Source organism: Euprymna scolopes, chromosome 30 (genome assembly GCF_053919585.1).
Source record: "Euprymna scolopes isolate OS-2025 chromosome 30, ASM5391958v1, whole genome shotgun sequence".
NCBI lineage: Eukaryota > Metazoa > Mollusca > Cephalopoda > Sepiida > Sepiolidae > Euprymna > Euprymna scolopes.
The window spans coordinates 35,316,766-35,333,123 of NC_136511.1; positions in this window are offsets into that span (position 1 = coordinate 35,316,766).

Below are 16,358 nucleotides of genomic sequence, written 5' to 3' on the forward strand. Positions count from 1 at the left end.
GTGACAATTATTTAGTGAAATATTGATATTTTACTAATCTGCAATAAAGCGATTGACGCAGTTTATATATATATATATATATATATATATATATATATATATATATATATATATATATATATATATACATACATACATATATATATGTGTATATATATACATATATATATATATATATAAACTAGTACCTTTGTGTGTTTAGGAAACAATTACGTCATGGATAACGTCATATCATTGTGAATATATAAGTAAATATGTATATATATATACACATATATATATATATATGCTATAACGGCATACACGATAACATAGAAGCTGCCGTCATATATGATGTAATCCATGACGCTATAGATATGATTTCTTGTACGACATAATATTAGGAAATTAAATATTCCAAGCAGCCTGCTCATATATATATATATATATATATATATATATATATATATATATCAATTTTCAAGATGAGATATAAGTAAAATATTTTCGCTTGTTTTCTTTTCCTCATAAGGAAAATGGTGTTCATGATGCTTCATTTTTAAAGTGTTTTTTATTCAACAAGTCTGACGAAAAGCTGTTCTTGTGGAAATTTTCAAACGACATAATGTTTGAATTTGTCCGAATATTCTTTAAAAAAATTGTAACTAACTTTTAAATACACTATTTGTTGCCAGCAACCCATTCTCTGATGTCTTGGTTTTTGTTAAAACGATATATGCATGCTCAAGTATGAAATATGATAATTTTGTAGCTTACAGTTTAAGTCATCCTTTCTTAGCTTAAAACTTATTGGTATATGCACAATTACTGAATTTTCAATTATATAAACCCTATAAAATTTGGAATACTATAAACAAGTGTCATTAGAGTTGCTAAATCTCGCATTAAGGTAAAAATGCACTTTCGTATAAATAATTGAATTGAATTAATTCAAAACGTATCGCAAAAGACAAAAACAAATAAATAAAATGTACTACGTAAATCGCGATATATCAAAACACTTGTGCGAGATGGTCCATTGGTAGGAGATTAAGCTTCTTACCATTCGGTCTCGATTTCAATCCTGCTAGATTCAGCCACTCTGGTGAGTCGTATATATAGATACACACACGTGTATATATATATATATATATATATATATATATATATATATATATATATATATATATATATACAGGCTACATAATCTACAGGATGCTTTCACAAAGTCTGGCGACATAATGTAGCCAGACTTTGTGGACACCCTATATATATATATATATATATATATATATATATATATATATATATATATATATATATATATATATATATATGAAAGAAACATCAGATGCTACATAATGAATTGCTTGTGTTGAGCAAAAAAAATAGGAATATAGTCTGCAATCGGAAAGATGTTACATTTTAAGACAAGTTTTATTAAAATTAACATACCATGTAAATACCATGCGGTAAATTCATGAGAAATATAACTAAGTTTAGAATGATACTTGAATGTATCTTTTTACAAAGCAAAGTAGATCAATTACAAAGTCTTATTTCAACTCTCTTTAAAAGCAGTTAATTCCAAATAATACAACGGATGAACACAACAGCGGCAGATAACAAATATGAATACGGATCGCCGGTACACCTGATAATTCGTATACTTAATACAGGTGCTATTAACTCTGCTCTTTCACCAACAGATATGTGAGAAATGTAGACAACGAAACTGCTGGATATGTCAATCCATTCTCGAATGTATTGCTAAATCCTTTGTTTTTATGCATGTTCTCTTTGCCGTTGTTGCTAATTAAATTTATCATTGTTATTATAACCACTTTCGCATAAAGTACACCACCCGCGGGCTACCCAAAGAGATATCAATTTTGACAGATGTACTTGAATTTAATGAATCCATTAGTTTTGTTGTTCTTTAATCTTGAGTTTTAAAATGATTCAATCTGGATGGGTTGTTTATTTTGTTCGAATTAAAATGAAAGAAGCATGTTTTCTCCTTTTCGAAATACTTGATAGTTAATTGTAGTAGAACGATTACTGTTAAAGTTCCTTTCAGTATAAATAACAAGATTGAACAATATTAATAATTTATGTTACATAACAGCTGAGTGGAAATAGCTTTAGTTGACTTTAGGCGCTTAAAATCAGCGTATCTTATAAATATGGATATGACATCATAATATTCTTTTCATTGTTTTGACTCGCGGGTGTGTATCCGGTGATATATTATTCGCTTTTTTTATAGAGTGATCTACTTTTCGGTTGATTAATCATGTATAACTGTGTCGGATATATACTCGAGAGTCAAAACAATGATAAGAATATTCTGTTGTCACAGCCCTACTTATGAAGCAAGCGAATAGATTCGGTGGGTCTTTTTTCTGTTCGTTTAGGCTAGCTTATCTGTTACTCCTTTACTCTATAATAGTTGGCTTTTGTTTTGCTGTGTAAAGAAATATGTTAAGGAGTCTAAATGCAAACATGATAATTATTATAGTTCTATTTTACGTTCGTGGATAATGCTTTCTGTGACTAAACGAATTCTAAAATTAGAGTAAAAAAATCAGTTTAATAACGTCATCCGTTTTGATGTTATTTGTATACAAATCCGACATGTTAGTGTTAGCTGAATTGTTCGTTTTTATTATCCATTCTGTATATTCAATGCATGTAATTAAATTCTGTAGTGTGGCTGTTTCAAGCTAATATTATATTCCATTAAACTGCTAAGCATGAGGGAGCGGGCGTGTAATTACATCGAGATACATTTATTCGGCGATCTGCGAATAAATATATCCATAAATAAATGCAGGCAGCGATGATATGTTACATGAGAATATCGAATTGGATCAGTTTAAGCTTTTTCTACTATCTCCGTTGGATAATGTATCTGGGAGAGAAAGTGAAGTAAGATAAAATATAACAATTATAAGACAGCGGCGAAATCTATGTATTGCTGGTTAGGAATACGCTTTAGTTGTAAGTGTAAAAGGTGAGCGTATAAGTTTGCATGGCCGTTATACTTTAACCGTTCAATCACTCGTACCCACACGTTGTCTGGTACCGTAGCAAAGAAAAAAATCAAAAAAGAAAGAATGAAAAATCCGACTCGATATTTTTTAATTGCAAAATGAAATGCATTTACTCGTGGTTCTTCCAACAATAGCGCATTTCATTATCTCAATTTTTTCTATATAGCGTGTGCTTTTTAAAGTCTCTCGCCCCGTCACCTGACGCCTGACATGACTAGCGCCACGCGCCCTCATTTTCACGCGTCCGTCTTGCCCAGTGTGTACTTTTCGTCTTCTTTCTGCTCGACCCTTTTCTCTTCTCCTGCGTGTTACGGCAATGTACACACACTTGTTTAATTTGCATATGTGTCGAAGCAGCTGCTACTGATATTTTCACTCGTCAACTATTTTACGGCTGCCGCTGATTTTCCCTCATCAAAATAATAAAGATTATATATTATCATGTACAGTTTTTTTAATACATTTTAGTTTTAAAATAAGCGAACAAGAGTATTAAAATCGTAGTAGTTTTTTTTTTCTAAGTGTAACATTAATTCTTTTCGTGTAAGCACCACATTAATTTCCGTATACGCTTATTTCTACCTCTATTCAATTATTATGAATCTCGAGGCTTAGATCTGTAGGGGTCCATTCCTCATTATTTTTCCGTATTGTCCTTGGATTTGTCAATATACAGTTGAATGATTTACAATAAAGGAAACCCCTGTGGCTTAATTCCTCAAAGTTTTTTTACGATAATTTCTGGCCTTGTGATTACCGAAGACGATTCGAGCGATAGCAAGTTTCTATTTCTTTTCCGTCCAGTTCCATACGCTCTAGTATATGAAACTGTTGTGCAGTGGCTTAGAAAAGAATAGGCATAGCTATAGTACAGATTATTGACGACATAAACCGGTGTTTCATTTTCATTATGTATATTCCTGTCTCTATGATGTAACTAATTATTAATATGCTATATAGCAATATATATACATATATATATATATATATACGTGTCTATATAAATGTATGCTTGCACATCTGTTTACGTCACTCGTATTGTCTAAGGAATATGTGCACATACGTGTCAATATGCATCTGCATATGTGTGTCATTATACATATAAAACCGGTCAGTCCATAACCGTACAATTAACACTTGAGAGGCAATCCTTTCACGGGACTAATAACATTACCTATTGGAATACTAACAAAAGATACAAGATTTATTCGCTTCCTTTCTCATTTTCCCTGAGTCTTGCGTGTTGCCAGGCTACAGAATGCCTTTCCTCCAAAGGAAACAGCCAAGGCGCGTATTATATTTTCTATATAAAACCATGTATTTCATGGAGTATATCCCCTTCGCTGTCCGCAACGTTTTATCTCTAGAATCTTACTTTGTCACTGGTTTGCAAGTCGAAACACTGCCACGACTGAATTGATAACCCCTGGCTTAACTGATCTCATTGTAAACGACTTAACGCCACGTCTCTAACTAACAGACACTCAGACCGAAACTGCAACTATCTGACTATATGAGTCAAACTTTTTCTATGTTTTATTCTTGGGCGTCACTATTTAAGTCACTAATCCTGTCACCCTTTGATTATGTTCATTATTTTAAATTCCAATTCTAATTATTTATTTAGTTACAATATTTATATTGCTCAAATATTCGACCTGTACATATTCAATTGCGACTAAAAATCTAATTGCTTAATCTTTCTGAATTACCTTTTTTTTTCTTTTATTTTTACATGGAGGTCACCACTTATCAAGGCCCGAAGGCCACTCAGGGATAAGGGTTATTGCGTGTACAGTAATCAATGAGATAGTATTGTAGTAATCATTAGTATTGGGGGTTTTGATAGAGTGTCTTACTAAAGGGGGCGGCTTGTTAGGAGTTTGTTTATGTTGGACTTGAAGACGTCCAAGTTGTAGTCAGGTGGAAAACAGGTAAACGGCAGAGAGTTCCACTGGCGTGCAGTTCTAAGAAAGAAGCTTTGCTCATGGAATCTACGTTTGGATTTAGGCAGAGATAAAGAGTGGGGAAAATTGTTGACAGTGGTTTGCTATTGAAAGATTATCTCAATATTTTCTCTTCAATATATCTACATCTCTATTATAACAATTTACTCACTTAGGTGACTCCCCGACCTGGAATAATAATCTGAAACACAATATTATCTAATCTAAACACAATATTATCGAAATATCACAATTTATTTGCGTATTAAGTAAGAGCGGGTCATATACAAGTGTGATTGTTATGGTGGCTAAACCGTCTGACCCATGTAACCAGTTTGTATCATTGGATAAAGCTTCTAGATAATATACCTGCACATGGTTGCATCAGCATTGTGTATATCTCGATTGTTTCGGCAAGATATACAACACCTATTATTTAGAGATGGGCACCCATCTAGTACTGATCAGGTTAACGTTTCTTAATTTCGGTTATATAAACACAAACAATATCAACCTGCTGTACCCCAGCCTCGAGGTATTACTTTGTTCACTTATAGATTGTATAACATATAGTATAATTTAATGATAGATTGCATAACATATAGTCTAATTTAATTTCAATTGTAGCTGGAAAGATGATCATAAAAATGTGTACCAACCTAATACAATCATTCTTCAACGTTCAGTAAACTTTCAAAAGTCTGTCTGAAGTGTTCCAACCATATGGCGAAAAAATTATATTTTTAACGTTTTTTTTTTACATGGAGGTCACTACTTATCAAGGCCCGGAAGCCAGTCGGGGATAAGGGTTATTGCGTGTACAGTAATTGATGGGACAGTATCGTAGTAATCGTTAGTACTGGAGATTTGATAAAGTGTCTTACTTAAGGGGGCTGTTCGTCAGGACCTTGTTATGTTGCACTTGAAGACATCCAAGTTGTAGTCAGGTGGGAAACAGGCAAACAGCAGAGAGTTCCACAGGTATGCACTTCTAAGAAAGAAGCTTTGTTCATGGAATCTACGTTTTGATTTAGGCACAGATAAAGAGTGGGGGAATTATTGACAGTGGTTTCAGCTAGACGGGTGTTTATCGTGAAAGATTCGCCAGGGGAACCAGAGATTGGATCTCGGACGAGCATCTGTCATGGAAGTAACGATAAAACAAAGACAGGCTCGCAACGTCTCTTCTGCGGGAGAGAGGTTGCAGGGAGGAGAAAAGAGCATCCCCCACTAAGCCACGAAGTCAAATAAGTTGATAAAAAGCGCCATCACAAATAAACCCAAGAAAATCTTAAGAGAAATGTGGAAAAAGAAAAAATACAAATAAAACAAGACAATCTGTTAACGCACTGTCAGAGGAATATGCAGATTTTATTTTTCCATTCTGCAAATGAGAATATGTGTAATATTTATACAAATTAATTTGTTCCATTAACTACTTAACGAAAATCAGTATTTGAATCCAAACGTTCATATGATACCTTCATTTTAGGTATCATATGAACGTTTAGATTCAAATACTGATTTTCGTTAAGTAGTGGATATTGGGTTTACTTGATACTCTTTTATTTTAAAATTGATTTTATGATACTTAATTTCATTTTGAGTAGAATGCCCTTCTATCGCTATATTTCTATTACCAACTTCGATTATCAAAATACAAAACCTGGTAAACTTAGGCAGGAAGTTGCTTGTTCTAACTCTCCCTTGCGGTTGATGTGCCTCATATCAGTTTGATCTGGTTTCCGTTTTTCTGTCGAAGACTTAAAACTGTTAAAGCGTCTAAACCGATGGGTCTTAGCTTTTTACACGCTGTTTTTATCAAATATTAAGGACTTAAAATCGGTTTCAAAATGTTCGCATCGACTGGTATGAGAACGCATGAAACACATTTAATAAAAATATAGATCACAAATACAACGGATACTCTCGTCTATTTCGACGTATGATGTCCATCACAACATCTGGTTATGGTCGTGAAGGCTTTGTGTCGAACAATCCACACTTTCGGTATTCAACTGCTAATCTCAGTCGGTGTAATGTCCCAGCGCCTAGCATTCACAATTAGTCAACATCTGGTACTGGCCAGGCTCATCGTTGCTCAACTGTCTAGTGAGAACCTGTGTGTCATTGTTATTATGCCGTATCACAGGCATATTCTTTATATAAAAGTAAAAATACACTACCGAAAAAAATTAAGACCATATTACAATATAATATTATTCGTTAAAAGTGCGTGGTCATACCTCAAATAGACGTTTGACCAGCATCTTATTATATTGCAACATGATAATTGATTATGTTAGACAATTGTTTTAATAGCAAAGCAGTCACAAAATGATCGCCGGGCCATCGATAATTTTTGTCCTTTAAGATTTCGTCTTTGTTATCGCTTTCCAACATGATTTTCTTCTTGACAAGCACATGATGTCTCCTCCGACTTTTTAAGAAGCGAGCAGACCGACCCGTCGGTTTCAGAGAGAATTACTGCAACACACTGGAAGATTTAAGCTAGACTATCTGTAGGCCTTCAATCTGAAAAAGCTAAGGAATGGGGAATATTTGTTGTAAATACTTGTCGGCGACTTCTGTGTGAAACCAAATGAAATAAATAACTTTTTTCTTTCACGAAAAAAAAGTCCGTCTCACAGTTTTCTTTTCTTTGCGAGTCTCTACACACAACGTTATGTCCATTTTAAAAGTAAGAACCCTGTTAGAGTTGCATTTCTCAAGATAATCCCAAAGCTTATACCAGTTTCCCGAAAAGTGTATATAAACAGATTCGCCGTGTAAATCAAGATTGAGAACAGAACCGAAAAAGCCATGGAAAGTTATAAATGTGGCATTACTTATTACAGAATGCTACAATGGTGGTGATGGATTAACGCGCGCGAAGCATATAATCCTTCTGTATCCAAAGGAAACTGTTTAATTAAATAGTGTGTCTAAGAAGATAAAAATTACAGAGAAACGGTTTGCAGGAAGATTGTTTAAAACCGAACGTGGAATCAAAAATGGAATCGTCTTTTATTGCGAGTTATCGATCGTATGAAAATGACCAGGAATTCTATTCTAGGCAACATTCGACAAGACAAGTCATTTCCATTCAGTATCTTTGAATACCATCTATAAATCAATTTGTCCACAACAAAGAACTCAAAACAAACAAACTCAAAACAAAAATCCAATAATAGCTAAACTGAAACTGTAAAAAAATGTTTTGTCTGCATCTTATTGCTGGATATAAAATGTTGGCTATTGAAATCAGTGTAATATATCTTTCACAGCCAGCAGAGCCAAACATTGCGTGGTTGGGGCAGAATGTTAGATGTGAACAGAAAAAGAGAATGCTAGGAAACTTTGAAGTAGTGTCATGAAAAATTAAAATCAAATAAAGAATTGTAATCGAGAATGCGATAAGAAAGTTGTACTATTTTACTATTTCAATTGGTTTATCATAACAATTAAAACCCTTTGTATTTAAATAGTTTCTTTATTATTATAAAAATATGTTTGTCCGTATGTATTTTAAATAAATTATATGTATTACAACGTATTCCATTTTCAAAATTTCATAACATCTTCTCCGGGTTCTTCGTTGAGGTGCATGGCTCTCACGTGTACAACCTATAACGGCAGGCCACCTAGTGTCTATTGCCAGCCTTAATACCTGAAGGAATAGACGAGGGAAACCAATCCAGTATGTTATTTGTTCTCTTTTTCTCTTGGTTTGATATGCCGCCTTAAAGGTTTATCTGGTTCACAGAGACTCAAATTCAATTATTGGTTTCCAATGGTCTGAAAATGATTCAATAAAACAAAATGGCGTTGTCTTTCCATACTGTGCCAATGTAGAGCAGAAAGCGAAATGATAATATGCTTTTTATTTGAAAATAATCATAGAACGCTAGCGAACCTTATGACGGATGACAAAAAAATCTTTCAGTAATTAAGAAAGAGAAGATAAAGAAGACAAATAAAGAACTTTTCACTCTAAAACATACAAGTACACCAATGGTCGTGAAGTGTAAGAAAAAAGGGAAAGAACAATATACATCTATTAAAAGTGTATTGAGAGTATAAAATATTCTTAGGAAGATTATTGTCAGGCAAAGAAAACGGCTGTTATCAGCATTGTTCAACTTTTATAAAACGGCAAAGAGAGTTACAAAAGAAACGGAGTTCGGGCAATCAAAAATAATAGAAACCCGAAAGAAATTCTTATTTTTCAATATACAAAAACTACTTTTACTAAAGCATACATTATCTTACCAATTATATGACTTTGTTCAGCGTCCGGGCGTCCTTGCTTGCTTGTTTTAATCTTGTATCTATAGCATGGTCATATATGTATGTGAAGATGCGTGTGTATGGGCGAGTTGATATATATATATATATATATATATATATATATATATATATATATATACTCTTCGGAGTAGTTTTTATTTAACAATCAGTGGTTATGTAAACGTGAGATTGTACTCCTGCTACAGAACTTCTGATAAATATATTATTTTCACTTTGACTTTCCATGTCTCACTGACTCTAGCAAATAGGGTGCATACCTTTATAACTATTTGCTAATATTTTCACTCCTCTGATGAGATGGTAGACATCGAAACCCTATAGGTTAAGGAGATAAACTTTCTAAAACATTCTTTGTCTTGCTTAGAATAATAAAAATTCTTTGATATGAAACTCAACCACTTCATTTCATTTCAATGAGAGTTTTTTGAAATTCATTGAATTACAATTTAATATATATATATATATATATATATATATATATATATATATATATATATATCATAATAATTATAAAACTGTGTGGACGTCCAGCTATCTTTGCTTGCTTGCTTGAATTTTGTAATGAATGCTTTTACAAAGAATTATTGATTAGTTTTGGGGTATTTTTTTCGATTCTCAACGATGACACTCAAGTCATATTTTTTTTTTTTACTGTTAGTAAAAAATATAAAATATTAGGTAACGAATTGACTCTATGATATTATACTAGCAGGATCTATGGAAATTCCACAGCGGCATCTTTCATATGTAATATATTGCTGCTGGGCATTCTGTGGACGTTCAGCATGAATGAAGGCACCATCATATTATTGTAGCCCTTTTAATAAAACTGTATCGCCCCCACCCCTTACTAAAATAATAACTTTGATATATTGCCTGGGCTGATTATTCCACTGAAAATACACCAATCCATGAACAAATATTTCATCATTTTAAAAAATTGTTGGATATGTTGCTAATTTCGACAATCATTTTTCAGAATTTTTACTTGCATTTACGCTAAACCTTACAAAAATAATAACTTCGATGCATTATCTGGGCTGATTTTTTTTTACTACAAACACATTAATAAATTAACTCGCTTTTCATCATTTTTCATCATTTTTGCGTATGTTTCTAATTTCGACAATATTTATTTTTTTAATTTAAAGCAATATTATCGCTCTCCTGTTACTAAAATAATAAGTTCGATATATTTTCTGGGTTTTTTATTTCATTATAAAAACACCAATCAATTAACACACATTTCATCATTTTTCATAATTCTTGGATATTTTACTAATTTCGATAATAAATTGTTATAATTTTAACCCCAATTCCCCCCCCCCACTTTCTAAAATAATAACTTTGATATATTGCCTGGGCTGATTATTTCAGTAAAAAAACACACCGATCCATTAATTCGCACTTCATCATTTTTCATAATTTTTGAATGTGTTACTAATTTTATGATTTTAACCTCCTCCTTTCTAAAAAAATAATTTTGATACATTGCCTTGACTGATTATGATATTATAAACACATTAATCAATTAACTCGCATTTCATCATTTTTCATAATTATTTAATATGTTACTCATTTCGGTAATCAGTTTTCATAATTTTGACCTGCATCACGGCCATCCCCTTTCTAAAATACTAACTTTAATGCATTATCTGAGCTTATTATATCATTACAAACACACTAATCAATTAACTCACATTTCATCATTTTTCATAATTCCTGGATATTTTACTAATTCTGACAATCATTTTTCATAAATTTCGACCCATATTATCGCCCCTCTCCTTATTAAAATAAGAACTTTGATATATTGTCCTGGCTGATTATTTCATTGCATATATACCGATCAATTAACTCGCATTTCGTCATTTTCATAATTCTTGGATATGTAAATACTTTCACCAAACATTTTTTTTTATATTTGTAACCCACATTACTGTCCCCGTTTCTAAAATAATAACTTTTATATATTGTCTGGGCTGATTATTTCATTACAAACGAACGAATTCATTAATTCACATTTTATCATTTTTCATAATTGTTCGCTATGTTACTAAATTTGAGAATCATTTTTCATAATTTAAACCCACATTATAACCACCCTTACTAAAATAATCTTTGATATATTACCTGGAGTGGAGTTTTCATTACAAACACACCAATCCATTAACTCACATTTCATCATTTTTCATAATTTTATCTCACATTATCTCCCTTCGCACTTTACTAAAATAAGAAATTTGGTATATTGTCTGGGCTGCTTTGTTCATTACAACCACCCCAATGAATTAACTCGAATTTTATCATTTTTCATAATTCAGTGATATGTTACTAATTTCGACGATCATTTTTCAGAATTTTGACCTTCTAAATTGATCACAGGCGACGATGAATTTCTGCTAATATATTTTTCCACCTATTTAAATCATTCTTGGGCGACGCTGGGTATTCTGCTATTATATATTTGCACTTATCCAATTTTGGGACTGACTTCATGTCCACCATCCCACTGTTAAAAATATGCATGAAATAAAGTAATGTTTTAATCGTAAACTGTTTACACCATTTCCGAGACTAACTCTATATCCCCAGCCCACTGTAAAAATATACATGAAATAATGTAATGTCTAAATCGTAAACCATTTCAACCATTTCCGGGACTGACTTTATATCCCCAACCCAACTGTTAACAATATACATGAAATAAAGTAATGTTTAAATAGTAAACTGTTTCCGGGACTGACTTCTTACCCCCAGTGTACTGTTCAAAATATAAATTGAATTAAGTAATGTCTAAAACGGAAATGGTTTCAGCCATTTCCGAGACTGACTTCCTATCCCCCACCTAACTGTTAAAAATATACAGGAAAAAAAGTAATGTTTAATACGTAAACGGTTTCAGCCATTTTCGGGACTGACTTCATATCCCCACCCCACTGTTAAAAATTTACTTGACATAAAGTAATGCTAAAATCACCAATTGTTTCATCAACTTTTCAAAATTATTACATAGAAACATGAACACGGTTACGTATTAGGCAACCATTACTTCCACATAAATTTCTGAGTGCAGTATTAGTCTTAGCATTCCAGTGACTTTAATTACCGCCTCCTTAAGAAGAGTTTTTGCAATTACTGTCATTAGGACATAAAGGAGGAAAATATGAACTAAAGATTACTTGATATATTTATGTGATTTTTGGAATGTTAGAAATAAGTCCCTAACGTGCACTGATCGATTTACTTGATGTTTGAAATCAGCAATACGTCCGTGTGATTTTTGGAATATGACATCGTATGTTCATGTAGTATATCATAAATATATCGTATGCATCTTTTTAACAGAAGATAATGACGTCATCACTGGATGTGAACGCATCAGAATATCATCCCCTTTTACTGTAAAAGAAGGGGGAGATTATGCCTGGGATCTCATTAAACACTCCCCAAATCCATTAACTCACATTAACTATAATATATTATATATATATATGTTTGTGTGTGTGCGTGTGTGTGTGTACGTGTGTGTATGTGTGTGTGCGTGTGTGTGCGTGTGTGCGTGTGTGTGTGTGCGTGTGTATGTGCGAGAGAGAGAAAGAGAAATAAAATATGAGAATTTAAAGTTAAAGAAGTTTAATTATATTATCATATCAATATGTGAATAGAAAAAAAAACTTTTAGGCCGTGGCATTTCGAGGCTAAATGTTTTCATCAGAAGATGAGAAACATTAGGAATATAGATCTACTAAAATCTGGGTTCAGGATATTTTCTCAGAAATTACGTAGCAAAAGGCTCTAAGTGCATGGCAGAAGGAAAAGGTTAAAGACATAGTTTTAAAAATTTAGGACAATTATAGGGGGTAGTGAAAAGGAAAAGAAGAGAAAAGTTGCTAGAAAATACATGTAAGAAAACAGAAAGACTCCAAACTTTATAGGATTTGCGTAGTTTAACATGCCATATATATGTGAACGTTCTGAAAGTAATGCCTACAATGTCCTTGTTATTTCGTCCTAACTCTTATTCATACCATTGACGTGCGTTAGAAGCAGAGATGCGTCATTGAATTTCTCCATGCAGAAAAATTGAAGCGATCAACATTTACATGCGCCACTTGAACGTTTACAAGGCCGATGTAGTTAACGCCAACACAGTTAGCAGGTGGGTTCGTCGATTTCAGAGTGGCAACAGATATGAATGTCAAGCGCTCTTCGGATTTTGCGTACGAGACACTTTTTATCATTGGCAAAAGGTCATTGAGAATGGTAATTACTATGTAGAAAAATTATTTCTAGAGCACAAAAGGTCTATAGTATTTATAGTACCCCTCGCAGCCTCGCAGGTTTTCAGCGTTTGTGTTTTCGAGTTAAGTGATAAAAACCCTTATTTTAGAACGAACCTTGTATATAATTTAACCTAATGTATTATGACCAGTTATTTAAGATAAAGGCATCCCAATTTATAAAAACTTGTATTTCTTAATAAAAAAATAGACTTTATCAATGAAATAGGAAATGATATATTAAGTTTAGAAGAACGTTCTTATTGAATTTTTAATTTTGATTTCAAATAATACATTTTCAACGAAGCTTTTGGCACAGAAACGACTGCTAAACGCATAACACAATGATGGTTTAAAAAAAAAAATTCGTGGCGGCGACTAGAGTCTTGAAGATGATGAGCGTAGTGGTCGATCATCGGATGTTGACTATGACCAATTAAGTACCGAAGTCGAAGCCAATGCATGTACTTGCTTCTGAATTAGACGTAATGTATACGACGATTTTCAAGTTTGGGAGAGATTGGAGAACAAAAATTTTGATAAATGGGTGCCTCACTAATTGAACGCCAACCAAAAGAAACGTCGTTATGATTGGTTATCTCCCCCTTTTTTACACAACAAGAACGACCCTTTTTCTAGAACTGGTTGTGACTTGCGATGAAATGTGTTTTTTTTTTTACAATAACCGGTGACGCTCAGCTCAGTGATTGGACGTCGACAAAGCTCCGCAACACTTCCCGAAGCCAGCATTGAAAAGAAGATGATACTGATATTTCGCTGATATGCAATTGATTTCATCCGTTATTATGTTTAATGCAGCCAGAGAAATACTGTCAACAATTAAGAAACTTCGACAACGAAACCCAGTAATAGCAAAGAGAAAAGGCCCAATTATCCTCCCCAACTCCGACCGTGCGTTGCTAAACTGACCCTGTAGAAGTTGAACGAATTAGGCTAGGAAACTTTGGCACAGTCGTCATACTCTCCAGATATCTCACCTTCCTCCTACTACTTTTTCAAGTATCCCGACAACTTTCTACGTGAGAAATGCTTCAAAAACCTAAGCGATATCCCAAAACGCATTCAGCGACTTCACTGTCACAACGAACACAAGATTTATAGGTTACTGGCATAAATAAACTGGTTTTGCGTTGACAAAAGTATGTTAGTTCTGATGGTGCTTATGTCGATTAATACAGTTTTGTTTGCGCCGAGACACGTTCATCTGATTTTAAAAATAAAAACCGTAAAATATTTCTGTCAACCCGATAAATATGAGCATGCAGTGAACTATTCATTTTGCATCGTTTATTTTTACTTTAATTTTGTATGGAGAATTGGACAGCAACAGATGTTCACATTGAAGCCGTTGTTGTTGACATGAAAAAAAAACTATTGGACACTGCGATAAATCAGCTCATTCATTTGTAATCGCATCGTTTATTAAATAAATAACGGAATTGAGTTTGCCTTTTTTTTTTACAACGCTCTTGAAAGGACATTAGTCAACACGTGAACGAAATCCCCGGCGATTACCTCCTCGTGTAATATCAATTGTGATCTCGAGTATATTTGTCGTTTCTAAAATGCCGAGGCGATTCATTATTTCAGGATTTAGTTTCGTTATCATTCGTTTAGATTTCTGTTATTTTCTATTTGTTGCTTTTTTTTCCGGATGCAAAATTTCAAAAACGCAAGGAAAATACCGGTTCTTTTCTAAATAATTTTCAAATGTTTTCATCGGTGTGAAATGTTAAGACAAAAAGAAATTTAATGACCACCCATGAGAGTTTTTTCGTATAAACGTAAAAACACGCTTAGACAGCGATTCCTTTCAAATCTGCGAAGTTAAGAAACGTTGAACTAATATAATATATTATACAATATATTATACAATATATTATACAATATATTATATATTACATATATAATATTTTATATATTATACTATATTATATACTGAGGTATTGTGAATACTAACTAGCTCACATAGTTATTTGTTTTATATTATTTTTAGCATATCCAGCATTTACAGGGCCAGAGAGGATATCAGGGATAAAAGGTTGTTAGTTAGATAACGATCTTCGCCACGAAAGGCTCTGTTACGTCGCTACAGAATATATCTGGTTTTTAAATGTGGGAATTACCAGAAGACGTCGATTTGTCACCAAATTATTTATTTATTTAAACAGAAAAATAGTAAAACGTTAGAGCAACAGATTATGTAAAATGTTGTGTTAGGTGTATCAGAATTTTTGTAGGAATTTTTGACACCCTAACACGAAACTGCAAATAAAATATATAGAAAACTCGTAATTTCTCTTTTAAAAGTGGGTTCTTTATTTTCTTTATTCATTATACTTTCAAAATAAACTATTAAAGTTGTATAAAAAGTAATAGAAATATTTTTTTTAAAACAGTAATGAAACTAATTGAATTTTACGAGTTCAGTATTTTTCAATTTTTGAACTTAAAAAATCTATCGAAATTTTTCTATTCATTCTATTTTTACGATATTTTCAGGGTCAATGTGAAATTCTATGTTCTTTCCAATAAACTGAATATAGTATTTCAGAAGCACGTTATTTTTTTTAATTCACGCCCCTCCATTTAAAAATATCTATTAAAAAGTAAATAATTAATTTATATACCAAAGTTTCATATATCACAAATTTAAGATAAAAGATCAATAAATAATATAATCAAATTTTAAACAAAAACGTAGTCTGAAGTTTAATACCTTTCTTTTAAACACGTTGTTTTTTTTGGGTTTTTTTTTGTTT